Source organism: Myotis daubentonii, chromosome 6 (assembly GCF_963259705.1).
Source record: "Myotis daubentonii chromosome 6, mMyoDau2.1, whole genome shotgun sequence".
NCBI lineage: Eukaryota > Metazoa > Chordata > Mammalia > Chiroptera > Vespertilionidae > Myotis > Myotis daubentonii.
Window position 1 is genome coordinate 58372305 of NC_081845.1, and position 17297 is coordinate 58389601.

Sequence of the window (17297 nt, forward strand, 5' to 3'; positions counted from 1 at the left end):
ATTTTCTAAAAATGAAATATTTTACTTATCTTGTGCAGGGTCTATATATTTATGAAAAGTCTAATGATTTAGGTGATGTTTTATCTGTGGATTAGAGTATTTCATTACTTTTCAAGGTTTTTTCTTTTCAAATTAAAGTGCCTAGAAGGAGATAAAATATGGTTTTAAATTATTGTACTAAAGATTACTTTCTTCCTTATAATTTTTGCCCTTGGAGTTTAGGGATACTTCAATATGCTAAGGTATGATGTGGCCATTACATTTACAGATTTAAAAGGTCTATTTAATGTTGATTACGGAGATATGTTGGGACTAGGTAAAGTTATCATAACATCATTCTGTTGGTTTCTCTTTCCTTAAAAATACTAACTTCCCTCTCTGCGGGGCAGGTTCTGATGAGTAATCCTGGGCTAACATAGGAACTGAGCCAGGCACCCTTGGCCCCTGTTGTTGAAATGTAGCAGCCAAAAGGTATGTCACAAAATCAAGTAGTGATATTAAACTAAAATATTTTTCATCCCATTGATAAGTGATGTGAGACTTAGTTTCACCTGCTTGAACTACAAGACATCTTTGTATTGCCTATGTCATTTTCTTCTACTTAAATCCAAATTGCAGAATGGTCTGTAAAGACTTTCCTGGGTAAAAGTAGTTTGTGTTTCTGTTTTCAAAGAACAGCAGTGTTGTAGACCTCTTCCTTCAAGATGACTTGGAAGGTAGAATGCTAGTTGTCCTCATGATGATTTACTCTAAAATTACTGTTGGTCTTGGCATAAAAGCAGCCTCAAATTTAAAATAGCAGTCTGAATTTATAGTAGGTGATTTTAGTATTTTAGTCTCTAAATTGAAAACATGTCATGGAATAAACAAATTGAATAATGGTTTAAAGGACTTCACTGGCCATAGTAGTGCTTAGTCAGTAGTTGTTGACTGGCCTGTTCTGGTTACCAGTCAATGGAATTTGAAGGGATACATCAGGACATTTAGTACTGGAAGAGCAAAACTGGAAAACATCTCTCCTTGTTTATACATCAGAAGTGCTGAATATTGACTGCTTCCTTCTATTACAGTTTGGACCTACCCTCTTTCAACAAGTCTGCTGAGCTGTAACCTAGCGCCTCTCTGATAAAAGGCTCACATGTCTCAGAGTTTCCTACAGACTTCATATTGCAATTACCGCCCCCCCCTTTTTTTAAAATGGCATGGGATTTTTAGCTGATGGGGAAAATATTAGAAAGACAACAGTGACAACATGAGTTTCCAAAATTCTGTGAAGTCTGGTTCTAAATGAATGAGTTTGGGACATCCAAACTATTTCCTGGTTCTATTTCCATTTTTATTCTCTTGATTCTACTGAAATAGAACCACTGATGGAGAGGCTGGCTGGAAATACTCAAAGTCTTGATACTCCATAAATAGTGCCTTAGTCTGTTTGGGCTGTTGTGACAAAGTACCATAGACTAAGTATCTTATAAACAACAGACATTTATTTTTTCCCAGTTCTAGAGGCTGGAAGTCTGAGATCAGAGTGCCAGCATGGTCAAGTTTTGGTGAGGACCCTATACCGGGATGCGGTCTTCTCACTTTCTACTAGTATACGCGCATGTGGTAGAAAGAGAGTTAGCTAGCTCTCTGGTCTCTTCTTAAAAGGACACTAATTCCAATGTCATGACCTAATAATCTTTTCTTAAAGTCCTCACTACAAATATCATCACATTGGGGATTAGATTTCAACATATAACTTTTGGGGGGACACAAACATTCAGTCTGTAACAAGCTGCTTTTCACTCTTTCTACTTTAGTGTTGAGGAATGGAGATGGGATACAACTTGACTACACTTACACATTTTTCATGAGAAAACTTAAGAGAAATGTGTTTCAACTACTATACACATATTAAATGTGACACGCCTATGTTCACTGAATGCCTACTATGTGCAAAGCAGACATGACTTTTGCCCCCATGGAACTTCCATTTCAGTAGCATCCTCACTATAGAGAATGGGACAGCGGCCTCTTCAACCTTTCCAAGAAGCTTAGCAGTAAGTGCCACTAGCAGGAAAAAAAATGTATCAGAATGGAGAACAATTGAGAGAATTAGAATGTAGGAATAGGCAGGAGTGGAGGGGAATAAAAAGAATAAAAAGAAATGTGTGCTTAGTGAGTAGAGGTGAGGATAGGGAGGGGCAATTAGCAATTGTGTTGGGAGCCCCTCAGAAGCCCAGATCAGCCAACCCTTAAGTACACACATTGCTCATTGTTACAACACTTTACACCACTTAAAATGTAAGATCCTGTCCCCACCTGAAGTGTCAGGGGGCTGATATTATCAGTTTTGGCCAGTTACCCAGAGTGAGGCTCAGGCGAGTTGCTGAGAGAAAGCAGCAGAATTTCTGACTGCCAGTCTAGACTATACTTTCCCCACTTTATGGCTCATTATAAAAACATTTGTGCTGACCTGTAAGCCGATAAGTGCCAACTGGAGTCAATTCACTTGAGAGGAAAATTATTTATGATTACAATTTGGCTGCAAGGCTTCTTTAGTGTTTCTGCTATCCTGAATCAAGAATTGAAGTTAGCAGAATCAAAAACTGCATTTTCTCACCTCTGTGGAAAAGGTAATTAGTAACTTTACTGGATCACAATAGATACTTGTCCTCAAGACATATCCACAGAGCACTGTCGCTTAACTTTTCCCTAATCCAATAATGTCTTTGCTCCCTAACTCATCTTCCCATTAAACACACTTCTCAACAAATTTTTCATTTTCTTTAAAAAGGCTTTCTGGTCTGTCTGGGTTATGTATTGACCTATTTATTCTCTGTGTGTGTGGTTTCTGTGACTCCTTTTGGCTAAAAAATTTAATGACTGAGTCTAAATTTTCAGCTCTGAGCATAATGGAAATCCTTACCAAAATGCATGTGCACCTGTTTCACCTCCAAAGTCCTCCTGAGTTTGCCTAACTGTGGTCGTTTAGCTCAGTAGATTGAATTGGGCTAATGAGGCCTAAGTTATGATTCTGATGCTTAGTTTGGTGACAGTTAACACACATATCCCACAGAATTGACTGTTCTCTAAACCTGGAGAGGTACCCAGCACATGTATGACCATGGTCTGGGAGGACCAGATGAGAGAATGAAGGCAAATCAGAATAAATCTGTCATCATATAAACAGCACAGTTGTTAGCCTTCTTGATGAGGTGTCTCATCTTGGTAGCAACTTCTTTGCATATGAATGTGAGTGCATAAATACGTGGTGGATGCATCTGCAAGTTTTTAAAGTGAGAACTTGACAGGTTTGGGCTAGTCCCAGAAAGCAGATTAAGCAAAATTACCATGGTGCCAGTACACGGGTGGAGTTTCCATAGAGTTAGGCCACTGCTGCTCAGTTTCCTGCCTCTTCAGCCATGGAAAAAAACAAGCGGCCGTTTTCTTCACAAACCATTGTATAAATGACTCTATGGGCTCAGGGGTAGTCAGATCCAAAGCACTTTGCAGAAAGGTCTTCTCTGTCCATGGAGAAACCAAACCTGGTTGGTTACCCCATAGAAAGAAAACAAAAGGGAACTTTCTTGCCCTTTAAGGTCTTAGGGGACAGGACTTCAAAACCTATTGAAAAGATACAAATAAGTCAACAATTGAAACATAACAAAATATATGTACCTAAATAAAATCAGACACAGGTACCTCAAGTGTGTTGCACACTAGAGCACCGAGTGTGAACTGTGGAAATACATTTCACCAGTACCACTGTGTGTTCCATCTTAAAACCAGCCAGACAAAAATCTCTTCTCAAACTTAACCCTTTGTAGCTACTGGTGCCCTAATTCCCTCACAAGGACTGCAAAGTACACAAATCTGGTTTTCTTTCTGGACATGTGGTAGCATTGTATTTCACTGCCTTGTGTGGCCATGTGACTTCCTTTGGTGAGTGAAAGAGAGTGAAGTGGCAGGTACTGCTTCCAGGAGAAAACACTTAATTGCCATTGTGAGACACAGCAGTTCTCTTTTTCTTGTTGCAGGAATTGGAAAAGCTTGTGTTGAGTGGAGCCTTCTGTGGTGAGCAGAGACCCCTGAATTAGACATGTAGCACAATGGAAAATAAACCTTTGTTGTATTAAGCCACTGAAATTTGAGAGTTATTTCTTTCTGCAGGATAACCTAGACTATCCTGGATGATTCAAATGCTATACTCACATTTTCTCCATATCTGGCCTTTCATTCACTCTTTACCCCTAACATCAAATAAAGCCGTGGTCGAAAGGTCACAGAGTTGCCACAACAATGATGGCTTCAGGCTTTATCTCACTGTACACCTTTGCTGTGTTTAACACCTCTGACCACTTCTTCCTTAAAACTCTTTTCTGCCTTGGCTTCCATGACATTATGCTTTCAAATCCCTTATCATATGATAGATTATTGATTTCAGGTATACAGTTCAAATAAATCTCATCCACTCTATAAGTTTTTAACTAATACAGGGTGTCCCAAAAATGTATACAAACACTTTAACAGCTGGTAGCTCAATTTAAAACATGAAATGTATTTTAATAAACACTGCCTTTATAATTATTCAAAGTATGTGCATTCATTTTGGGGGCACACTATATATATGTAGCTAGTATGTGGATGACTATTAAATACATACTTCCTGCTCCAGTTCATACCCTGCAGCATAGACTTGTACATACAAAGGTCATTCAAAGGCAACATGTCCACAACTGAGGCCATCTCTCCTCTCAGACCTTATCATTCTTCAAAGTCACAAAATCATTAACTGAGAATCTTATTCAATTTCTGTCTCTGTCAGTGATGGCTCCCCAATACAACTTGTGACCAGATGTTATTACTTCTGTTTCTAAATTTCATCTTCCCATATCTTTCTTTTCATATTCTCCTCCCATCACCAAGTCTATAATCCAAGTCCTCACAGTTTATCTACCAGGTTTCTTACTAGCTTATGGATCAGTCTTCCTACATCAATCCATTCTCCATGGGGCCTTTTTAGAGAAATCTTTCTACAATACATTTCATATGTATGTTCCCTTACTTAAAATCTTTGATGTCATTTCATTACATTAGAGTTAACATACAGACTCTTTGCAGGGTCCTTCTTAGCTGTCCCTATATAACAGATTGGTTTAATCACCTGTCACATATCCTTTACACTCCAGACATGCTGTTCCTCTTCTAGTTTCCTGAACCATGCTCTCTCTCACCTCTATGTCTTTGTATATGTGTCCACTGGATATAGACTTTATTCATCTAGATAATGTCTACTTTTATTTTAAAATCAATCTAATCATTTTCTCTCCCAAAAAGTCCTTTCTATTCTTCAGCTCTGGATTTTAGAGGTCTGTCTCCATGGTACCATAGCACTGAAAACTGATGGGTGGAAGGCCATGTACATATCAGGTTTTCCTCCAAAACTGTGTGTTGCTCAACAGTATAAGCCCAACTTTCATTTCTATATTCCTTTAATCTCTCAAATGCCTGACATGCATTAGGTATGTAATAAATGATTGGTGAATGAATTAACAGCTGATGGATCTGGAAGGCCAGGATTATAAGCTTTACTTTTTTAACTGAAGAACTTTTGGGAGTCATTATAGACATTTCAGAAGGTGATAATATTCAAATGATATTTGCGGAGGGTAAATAGAAAGGAATGAAGTAGTCATTTGAAATTTTCTAGAGATGGTGTGAAGTCTGGTTTTGATAGTAAGAATGGGGAGGAAATGAGAAGCTGTAGGACTATGGTTTTTAATTCCCAGAATTTCATTTTTAACAATTCTCACTGTAACTCACACATACTATATTTAATGCTAGTATAGTGTTGAAGGCAGAGTTATTAAATACTAGTACTTTGTCAATTCAACAGAGGGGAAGCCAACTTATTTGAAGAGGTAAACTTTTATGTCTTAAATTTCAATCTTAACAAAGTCTTCCACGGTTTTTAAAAAAATTAATGTTGTCTTAATTTTGACATGTATGAAATCAGCTAATGTACTTAGCCTATATCTAATATGTCTTTGGTTTTCTTTCTTACTTTCTTTACTGGAAATTTTAACCACTTCTCTTATTCTAGCAAATATTCTTGACTATTTTATTTTAAGGACTTCTGCCTTTATTTCTTCTTCTCTCCTTCTCCTTCTTATTCCCTCATTGGAATGTCCGAGGGGTTCTGGAAATGGAGAGATGGTGACTGGAAGTGGTTGGCTCTTACAAGAACCACACAGTGGGTGAGGAATAAGCCACCCAACATTTACTGAATTCTGTATCCTCCCAATTATTTCAGGGCTGGCAGCTTGCTTATCTTTAACAAAAGTCAGGCATAATTTCAAATGTCGTATTGCACAGAAATCACTATCCCTGTCACCAGAAAAGAAAAGAGAGAGAGAGAGAGAGAGAGAGAGAGAGAGAGAGAGAGAGAGAGAGGAGAGATGCCTTCTTATATCTGGAATCTGGCATTGTCAGCCATTTGGAACTTGCCTCCCAGACTCTGTTTGGCTTTGGCTTGGAGAAGGCAGGGTTGCTGTGTAGCACAAGGAGGTGCAAAAACAAACATGGGCACAAAACCAAATACTTGACTGCAAGAAATGTTCTGAAAGTTATAAAAGTGAAATACTACTTCCAGCTGTCACTTTTTGCAAGGATTAACTTGAGCTAAAGTGGCTTCAGAAACTAAATAAGAAAGTGAATTATTCATTACAGTACCTGTGAAACTTTCAGAAGATGCTTGGGTTTTCTACTGATGGATTACTCACGATCCTTTTGTTTATTCATTTACTTATTCACTCACTCATTCACTTGTCTTCATGCATGTACTAGTATTTGAAGAGATGTTGTTGCTGCTACTAAAGATAGATAGCAAAGCTTTCTATTCTTTTCTTCTGTAGCCAAGACAACCTGCCCCCTGGTAATTCTTCCTTTAATACATATAGGGTGGGGCAAAAGTAGGTTTATAGTTGTAAGTGAAACATGGAGTGTATTCCTGTATTATTATTTATTTTTGTATTATTTTCCATATGAGCAATTGTAAGCCTACTTTTGCTCAACTCTGTATTGCCCCTTGTGGTGGCTCCCTCTTGGCCTCATGATCTGCACAAAGCAACATTGCTGAAATGAACATTATCATCCAATAATCAGAGTGTAAGTGCATTGAATACAGCCAAGTGCATATTAAGACTTTTTGATAGGCTGTGTTTAGACAAATGTGTTCCTACCAATGTTTTCTAGCTATTGTGTCAATTATGCATAGCTCTTCTTCATACTGTTCTACCAAAGACATTCCTGAGTGGCTCAACATCCATAAACTGACTAGATAATGCATTATCACCCATACTCACACAACCACTATACTTCTGGGTATCTTCCCATTGGCTCAGTTTTTACTCAATTTCAAGGCCAAAAACAGCTCTAAACCATGTAGCAGAGACATAAAAGGTGACATAGACACATTTTGCACTGCCCCAATCCTATATCTGGCTTTCATTTTTTAACATTTCCATTGCTGCCTAAAACTCATATAGATATGTTACTGGTTTTGAGGGGTGTGGGGTAAAAAAGATATATTTTCAAATACCGTTTAAGTATAAACACCGAAGTCTTTTTTCCTATCATCTAGCTTGCTAAAATAAGGTCCCAACTGAGTCTCTCTCAAACTGATTGCCTTTATTAGAATTTGATTATTCATGACTGCGGGAACTCTTGAAGCACAGGCTTCACTTATTACTGCTCTCGGAGAATTCCCACATGTGGACTCAAGAACTATGCACGAGGAGGAAAATAGGCTAATCTGACCATAAACATGGAGCCTTCCTAAAACTGTGTAAACACTGACAGAGGTATTTCTCAAAGTCTGTGCCAGAAGGAAGGCAATATTTTTGTGAAGTATGTGAACATTCATGCAAATTCAAAGCCTTCATTCAGCCTGAGGAATTTGTACTGAGCAGTATGTCTCATCTTGTGCCAGCTAGCACCCAGGGTAATATTCTGCAAAATTAAATATTTTTGCTAATGGTATTGTTCCTTAACTATTTAAAAATATTTTCTAATAAAGGAAAATGTCAAGTAATGAGTAATATTTTATGCCATTCAGCCATTATAATCTTGAGCTATATAATGAAACTCACAAACTCACCATAACTTTCATCAGTCTTGAGCTTAACAATCATACTTTACAAGGGCCTAGAGCTACCCTTTGTCCTTTGCTTATAGGTAACATATACAGGCATTAACTGTATAGGCTATTTGCAATTTGTTTTAAATTTTTCGTTGACAGCATGAAGTTTATTTTTTAAAAAATATTTCAGAAAAAATACTATCAGACATTTTTGTGATATGAGAACACTTAAGAAGGAGAAATCAGTTATATTTTTATCAAAAAAGTATTGCAAATAATTTCACATTCATGAGTCAGAGATGTCCTTAATGAAAAGCTTACAATTGTGAAGAAAAAGAATGGAAATGTTTGTAATTTCCATAAAGGAAATTTTAAGCAATGATGAGAAAAATTAAAGCTAATGAGGAATTATAGAAAAATAACAGCCAATGAAATTTATTTTGCGTTTACTATGTGCCAGACACTGTGCTAAGTATTCTCCTTGCTTGAGATTATCTATCTTCCAAACAATACTATGAGATAGGTACTACTATTATTTTCAACTTAAGCTATAAGATCAGAGGCACAGAGAAATTTAAGTAATCAAGAGTTATAAGCAAAAATTGTGAGGCAAGAGGAACAGGGTTTATTTTGAGTACATAACATTCCTATATCTTGAGATTTTCATTGGCTTCATTATGAAGCACTTACGAATTTTCTTTTAATAATTGCTACCATTTGCATAGTCTTCCTTTTATATTTAATTACATTAGCTTGAAAAAATTGTTGACGTTCTCTAGGACAGGAATTTTCAAACTTTGTGTCTTGAACTCCTGAGGGCCCTTGAGACACTTTTTGGGTGTCTGCCAGGTCAAAATTATTTTCATAACAATACTTAAGACATTTTTTGCATTTTTCATTGTGTTACATTTGCATTGGTGGGGCAAAAGCAGTGGTGAGTAAAACTGCTGTTGCCTTAGCACAAATCAAGGCAGAGGCTCCAAACTGTACTTGCTGTCATTGTATTCTTCACCGTCAAATATTCACAATAACTAATTAACTGAGTATCTAACTAACTAAATAATCTTAAAAAGCAGCTTCACTTAAATTGTTCTTGCTGAAACAGCACAAATTACTGGTTCTCTTGACACTTGAGTACACATCTTTGTAATATTCTATGAGCAATACTTATAAACCACTTCTGCTGCATATCAAAGTATGGTGGTTATCTTCAGGGAAAGTACTTGTGTAATTGTCTGGGTTATAGGCTGAACTAGCTCCTTTATTCAAGGAACACCATTTTTATTTAAAAGGATGTCTGATAAGCAAACACATTTTCTAAAAAATGAACATAGACATGGCGAAATTTAAGTAATCAAGAGTTATAAGCAAAAATTGTGGGATAAGGGGAGCATGAGTCTGTGTCTTCAAGAAAAATAACTGACTACATTTCTTGTCAACGATAAAATTCAAGTTTTAAAGAAAAATCCAGAATTCTAGAAAACATATCTACCACTGAGAGCTTGAATACTTCAATTTTTCTATAAGACTGTTATCTTGTAGACATATATAATCTTTCTTTATTATGCTGCTTTATTGTTTTAATCTTTATTGTTGAAAGTATTACATGCACCCCCTATTCTCTCCCATTAACACCTTCCAGCCTGCCCCTGTCCCCCAACCCAGACTTTCACCATCTAATTGTCCATGTCCATGGGTTATGCATCTATAATATTAAAAGCGTAATATACTAATTAGACTGGATGTCCTTCCAGATGACCTTCCGGACAAAGCTGGGGCTGTGAGGGAAGCCTGTCCTGGATGCCAGAGGGAAGCCGGTACCAGCAGCTGGGGGAAGGAAGGCCTACTCTTGCATGGATTTCGTGCACCAGGACTCTAGTATATACATAAAAGGTCTTTGGTTGATTACCTCCCGCCTACCTACCCTCCCCTGCCTTCCCTCTGAGATTCCACACACTGTTCCATGCTTCCATGTCTCTGGATCCACTCCATTCATCAGTTTATTTTGTTAATTAGATTCCACATATGAGTGAGATCATGTGATACTTGTCTGTGATTTTTAGATATTGTATGACAACAACTGTAAATAATCAATGTATGACCTCATACATTGTGTAAGGCTGGATTTTCTTACACACTTTAACTAAAATGACATACCTCAGCAGATTGAACATAGATGTAAATATGAGAATTCAACTTCCTTCTGTTAATCTGATATTAAAGAGACTTGCAAAACTGTAAAACAGTGCTACTCTTTTCACTAAATTTGGTTTTGTTTGAAACATAGTTATTTTTATAAAAATATGTTTAATTTCCAATACATTAAATATAGATATAATACACATAACAAGGTCTTTTTAACAGTGTAAGGTAGTCCAGAGCCAAAGTATCTGCAAACCTCTGTTTTTGGAGAAACAAAGCCCCACCATATAAAGAGAGGAGTTAATCTGCTCCCAGGGACCGTTAGAAGGAAGACATTCGTGTGGGATGTCAATGAAATGAAGGTAATAACATGGCACAACAGGGCGGATCAGGGCCAGCCAGCAAAATGAATTAGATCGTCTATGTTTTATTTTAGTTTAGTAAGGAAACTTTTCCTAAAGTGATTTTTAAAGCAATAGTACTAGCTTGTTCTCTCTCTAAAGATATTTTGTTTTTATAAAATTACAGCCTGGAAAACACACTATGTGTTTAGTCTGAGTAGGTAGCCTGAGTTGTTTGTTAAATACCAGATCTCAGATTTGTGGCTGTTCCTCAAAAATAACTACATGACACCAGCAATTAAATTTATGTATCATTTTGATTATTTATACTTTGGTGAATCAAAGGAGATAAATAATGGTCTGCAGCCCAGCACTTCCATCAGCATCTCACTGGCAAGCCCTTTAGATTCCCTCCATTATGAAGCTGGATACAACACATAATCTTCCCATTAAACAGTCTGGGCGGGAGCCATCATCCAGGCCTGTTTCCATCTCAACACCTTCCCATTTCTGGAGTTGGGTGTTCCTGTGTTGCAAACATGCCCTCTGCACCATGTAAGGCAGGCATGTTTAGTCTCAACTATTTTCACATAGTTGTGGGCTGCGAGGGAAACAGTATTCACATGTCTACTTCCTTTTACGTATGACATGGCTCACTCAGAATTAGGGTTTCTTCAGTCCTGCCTCTCAGAGTATTACAGTATTGAAAACAAATATAATATTGCACGGAATTGCACAAGAAGGTAATGGCTTCCCTATAGGCTACTGAACAGGTGGGAATGCCATCATTCCCAGGTGCCCTGCCCCAGCTATTTTTTGACTTTTCTTCATGTGATGAACACGCTTTTAATTCAGTCTTGCTGAATAAAGGGGCTGGCGAACGTCCAGCTTGCCTCAGAAAAAATGGCCTTCATTGTTAGGGAACTGTGCACTAAAAGGAAGAGTGAACTAACTCATTCTCAGGTTCTTTCCCACATTTAACATTTGGTGATCCCTAGATTTACTCTGCCCATTAAGTGAGAAATAGCTAAATAATGGTGGAGGGGAGCATCTAAAACAACTGGGCATGACTGTAATTGGCCTCAGCCTCCTCATCTGAAAGGTTGAGGTGGGGGAAGCTCAGCTTCCAGGCATTGAATGAAAATGAGTTAATAAATATCCATGACATGCCACATCATAAACTTAAATCAGACTGCCGTTTTTCATACTTAAATATGAAAAAAGTAAATTGCATTTTGAAGCAGCCTCTAGGGCAGTGATGGCAAACCTATGACACGCATGTCAGAGGTGACATGCGAACTCATTTTTTTGGTTGATTCTCCTTTGTTAAATGGCATTTAAATATATAAAATAAATATCAAAAATATAAGCCTTTGTTTTACTATGGTTGCAAATATCAAAAAATTTCTATATGTGACAAGGCACCAGAGTTACGCTAGGGTTTTTCAAAATGCTGACACGCCGAGCTCAAAAAGTTCGCCATCACTGCTCTAGGGAACTTTCCAGGTATTGCAGAGAATCTCTGTGTAATGGGTTTGAACTAATGGACAGACATAGGGAGGCTTGGAAATTACAAATCAAACCAAGAAATAATTTAGGTTTAAGAAAGGAGTTAGACTGCAAACATTAAAATATAGTAATTGTTAATCTGTCTATAGAAATTTGTCATTAATAGCAGTAAAACTTCCTTGATATAATGTAAAACTATGTTTAGTATCACTGGAAATTCTGTTCTTCTAGGAATGGCTGAGTGCCTGGTGCTCTGTGTTGAGAAGGGTTCTGAGGCTAAGGTTAGATTAGAGGAAAAGGATGTCACGACTGAAAAATAATTGTATTTTTTCTTTAGTTTGGGCTTAGCATTATTATTCATATTTTATTCATGAACTGAGTACAAATAGGTTAAGTAATTTTCCAGAAATATATGGTGGAGCTGGGATTTAAATATTAAGTCTTTCTGAAAGACCTTTAGTCACTGTGATACTGCAGGAAAACTATGATTTCTTAGAACCTTCATTTTATTATTTCTAAAAAGCTTGGGTCTGCATTGCTTTCTCAGAGCCCTTTCGGCTCAAATGTTTGCATTTATGAACAGTCCATTAAACACCTCACACCCTGGCAATCCTGCCCTCCTTTCAACTCCTGAAACATTTATCATTTGGCCATTTCAGCACTATGCTTGTAATCCTTTCATGTGTTTAGGTCGTATTTCTGCAGGCACATGGGAGATGCTTTGAGAAGAGGGATGTGTGCTTTCATGTCCCTCCACAGTGACTAACATAGCACCTTGAACATAGTAAATGTTTCAAAAATATTGTTTTATATGACCCAGGCTACCAAGTGGTGTTATATTTTAATAGGCTGAACCTTGTATTTGCCACAGGCTGAGGGGCAATCAGACAATCATTTCTAAATCCGTAGTACCCAGGGTATGTTTGACTTAGTGATCTAGCCTGGAAGGTGCTCTCTACCCCACAGTCAGTGATCCCTGCCCTTCTGACCGTTATGAATGCCTGTTTATCTTCTTGCCTTCATCAACAGCAGCTATTTATTTAGCAGCCTGACTTAAAACATTCCATATATAAACTCAATGAAGGCTTTCTTTCACTATTATTTTTCTGTGGAGGGTAAAATGCTGTCTTGTTTTTCCAGTTCCCCTTCTAAGTGTGATGATTTAGATGTTCCTGCTGTTAACTGGCAGCTTTTCCATTTCCTTCTAGCATTGAGTGCCCCAGACTTCTCCACAGAAGCCACTAATGAGCCTCTTGCCTTTCAGGCCCCCGGTTCATTAATAACATAGAATTTCAGCAATGCCTGATGCTCTGGACCTTATCTTTTTCCTTTCCTCCCATTACAAAACAAACAAATAAATAAACAAGCCAAGAAAGATTATTTGCTGCAGTCACTGACTCAGTCCTGTCTGCTTTAAAATCCTAAAACAGAATTTATGTATGAAGCTTGAATTTAGCTTTTCAATTGGGCTGAAAGCTTACATATTTTACTCCAACTTCCAGAATGAGTATGCCTTCCCCATTTTTTTTCTCTTTCTACCCATATTTAGTCTTTTTCAATGGTACTTCATGCTTCTAAGTGTGCCTCTTCCTTCTTCCTAATTAATATTGACTGAGTTCCCAAGTATATGGGGAACAATCCTAGGGACTGTGTGGATGGAACATACAAATGAAAATGTTCCTGCCCCATCCCTGCTGCTTGACTTCTGGCTCTAAATGATGCCATTCATTCTACCCGCCTTTTGGCCCTGACACAACTTCTTCTCATTCAGACAGAGCCAAAGAGCATCAATGCCCTTTTGTCCTACTTCCCTTATAGCCTTTGCAACCGCACAGAGCACCACAGAACCATCAGCAGCAGCACCAATGCCATTCCTGTCAAACCTGCTCTTCCTCCTGTCCTCTGATGAACCAGCCTTGTTTGCAGCTGTGACTTCCAAGAGTGTGTTTCTGAATATAAGGACTGATGTCTTTCCTCTTAAGTTCTGCCTCAGTGCTTGTTAGAGTGGTTAAGCCGAACAGAGAGTCATGCCTGCCCCTCTAAATGGATAACTCAGCTCCTGCTCCCTTCACCTTCAGGTTCTCACATATCACACCTTAGAGGAGGCTGTGGAATAATTTGCTATTTCCTTCCTTCCTTCCTTCCTTCCTTCCTTCCTTCCTTCCTTCCTTCCTTCCTTCCTTCCTTCCTTCCTTCCTTCCTTCCTTCCTTCCTTCCTTCCTTTCTCTCCTCTCCTCTCCTCTCCTCTCCTCTCCTCTCCTCTCCTCTCCTCTCCTCTCCTCTCCTCTCCTCTCCTCTCCTCTCCTCTCCTCTCCTCTCCTCTCCTCTCTCTCTCTCTCTCTCTCTCTCTCTCTCTCTCTCTCTCTCTCTCTCTCTCTCTCTCTCTTTTTCTTTGCTTCTGTGTCAAAGCTCACAAATTCCTGTACCTCAAAAATACATAAAGATAATTACAAATATACATATTATATTTATGTTTATTTCTGCCTCCTCTGAACATGTGTAAGTCATCATTCCCATGTTCATAAACACATGTTGAAAACTCAGTGGTCTTTCCCAGGCATGGATGACGTTTTGTTTTCCCTTCTCTGAAAAATTCTGAGTTTCCTCTCTTGTGAAATTGTCTTGGGCTTCTCTTCAGACTCAAGTCCAATGTGCGTGCAATCATACAGATTAAAGAGATCTGTTCCCAGAATGTATGACATTCTGGTAACAGTAAGTTTTTCCCAGCCTTCCCGACGTCTCCCCATCTTGTCAACTATGGGAAGTTAGAAGTGGTAGCTCTTCATATCATTACATTAATTACATAGGGTGAAGGCATTTGCAAACTTTCTTTAAAAAGACAGAAAACTAGAGATTACAATTCTTTAATGTTCGTGAGGTACTCATCACTGCTCCACTTGCAGTTACGGATTTTTTTTTTCCTTGTAAATGTTCCATTCCTGAATTTTGGAAACTTGAACATCTGAATTAACCCAGAATTTAAAAATGTGAATTAGTCCTTATCTGAGACTTCAGATAGTAAATTTTTCCTTTTCTTATCATTGAAGCACATTCAAGAATTGTTTCTTTGCCTTTATTTTTGTAGTTATAGAAAGTTCATCTCATTTTGCTGAATACAGCAGTATTCAAAATTTCACACAACAAACATACTACTTACCTATTAGAAATTGTCTAATATAGACCTGTGCTAGAGACTAAAAACATAACCAATAAATGGCTTTGCTCCAATTAAATTCAGGTTCTGGGATAATTTGGGGAGAGAGGAGTATGAAGGGGGTGATTTCCACATACACCCTTAGTTATAATATAACGTGCTTAATTCTCTAAGAGGAAAGAAATAAATTTTGTAAACCATACCCATCTATAAGTTTCTAATTCTGCTTTAGGAATTCTGTTGAAATAAAGGTTCATAAAGGGCATTTGACCTGATTTTGAGGAATGGGTAACAGCATACCAAAACTGGAAGAGAAGGGCTTTTCAGACAAAGGAAGGTAATTGCATTCAAATGCTTAAATGGCCGTGAATAAGTCAGGCTGGTTTGAAGAAGGGAAGAAAATTGGTAGTTGGAGTGTAAGCTATACAACTAGAGAGTCTAAAATATTTTACTAACTTCCCGCTGTTGTGTAAATATAGGTTATTCTGCCTTATGTGTCCAGCATGAAGACTGGTAGGAACGAATACTGCCCTTTTCACTCTTTTGCTTACACTACACTCTCAAGATAGTTAAGAAAGTCAGTTAACTGATGTTCCCTTTCTCAAACACTGACTATGGTTAATCTTCTCCCCAAGCTCTTTATCCTGATGTAGATAACCCAGGCCTTCCTCTTACTCAGCTGGGTGGCTGTGTAATCATACTATCAGTGTCTCTCATATTTGTACCAGCTTACGGCTTCATCATCTAGAATTACTAGCTGCCAGTTTTAAGATAGAGCTGGTTATGTGTAAGTTTTTTATACCAATTTAGAAATTCATAATTTAGTTTACTTCCAAAAATAAAAGGTATTGACAAATATATTCTCCCCTTTTACTTGAAAATTGCACTTTTACAAGTCACTTAATTAATCACTTCAATAAATGACCATAGATGTTGGTACCTAAAAAATCTGTTGGTGCTTGTGAGAGTAGTCTCATGTAGCTTTTAAGGAATTGGATCTCTCTACCTGGCTGCTCTATCTGCCAGGGTTTATTTGAGGATCTTCATAAGAAAATGGGACACAAATATTGCTATGCAAAAATCATATCCCCTCCTCTGGCAATGTAGAAACTAAAGATTCAGTTTGTGCATTTTCTTTTGTATTTATGCCTGCCCAATATTTCAAAAAAGTGTGGGAGAATTGCTACATATTGTATTAGGGGAATTACAATCAGAGAGGGGGAGGGTGACAAAGAAAACTGAAGGGAAAGAAGGTGAGGGAGAGAAAGAAGAGGATGAAAGAGGTGAAGTGAGGACAGTCTGTGTTCTCTCTGAGGGGTCTAGACACAAGTATCATGTGATTTAATATTAAATATCAATAGCCAGGAGAAGATAGAAGACCTAGAGGTTGTCAGCCAGGGAGGGAGTAGAAATCCCTTTTGCTGAAAGCAGTGTATAGCACTTGTGCAAATCTCCCTTGGGATTGTAGCCTTCTCTTTCATGAACTTCTTACTCCTGTTATTTCCAGTTCCGGACCATCTGATCAGAGACTACTGGAATTTCCAGCTCTCTAGGCACTAATTTCAGGGGCTGAAACAGCAACCCCTCTGCAGCTCCTACCACAACCACTGCTGCCCTGCTGGGCTGTGGGGTTGTGCCAACCCAGGCACTCTTGCCCAGGAAATGGAAGGTGGCATTTAAGTGGCCCTTAAGACTCTCTTAACCAATCCTAAAGACTCTGAATCAGGCCAATTCTAAATTAAGCGTTCTTGGGTAAATGAATAAGGGCTCAAGAAACCTCAGAGTGGAAATAAAAAAGATATGAAAAATCATACCTCCCAATGTATTTCTACTAACTCCTAGTATTGACAGATATTACCATAATTCAATGTTTCTATGACTTATTTTTATTCTCTACATATTTCCAATGTCTAAGTTTTAAAAGCTATTTTAATAAAATCTCAATATTTAAAATACCAAAATGATATCACAGAATTGGAGTGTTTGGGTTTTTTTTAATTTGTTAAGAAAACCAAGGCTAAGGAAA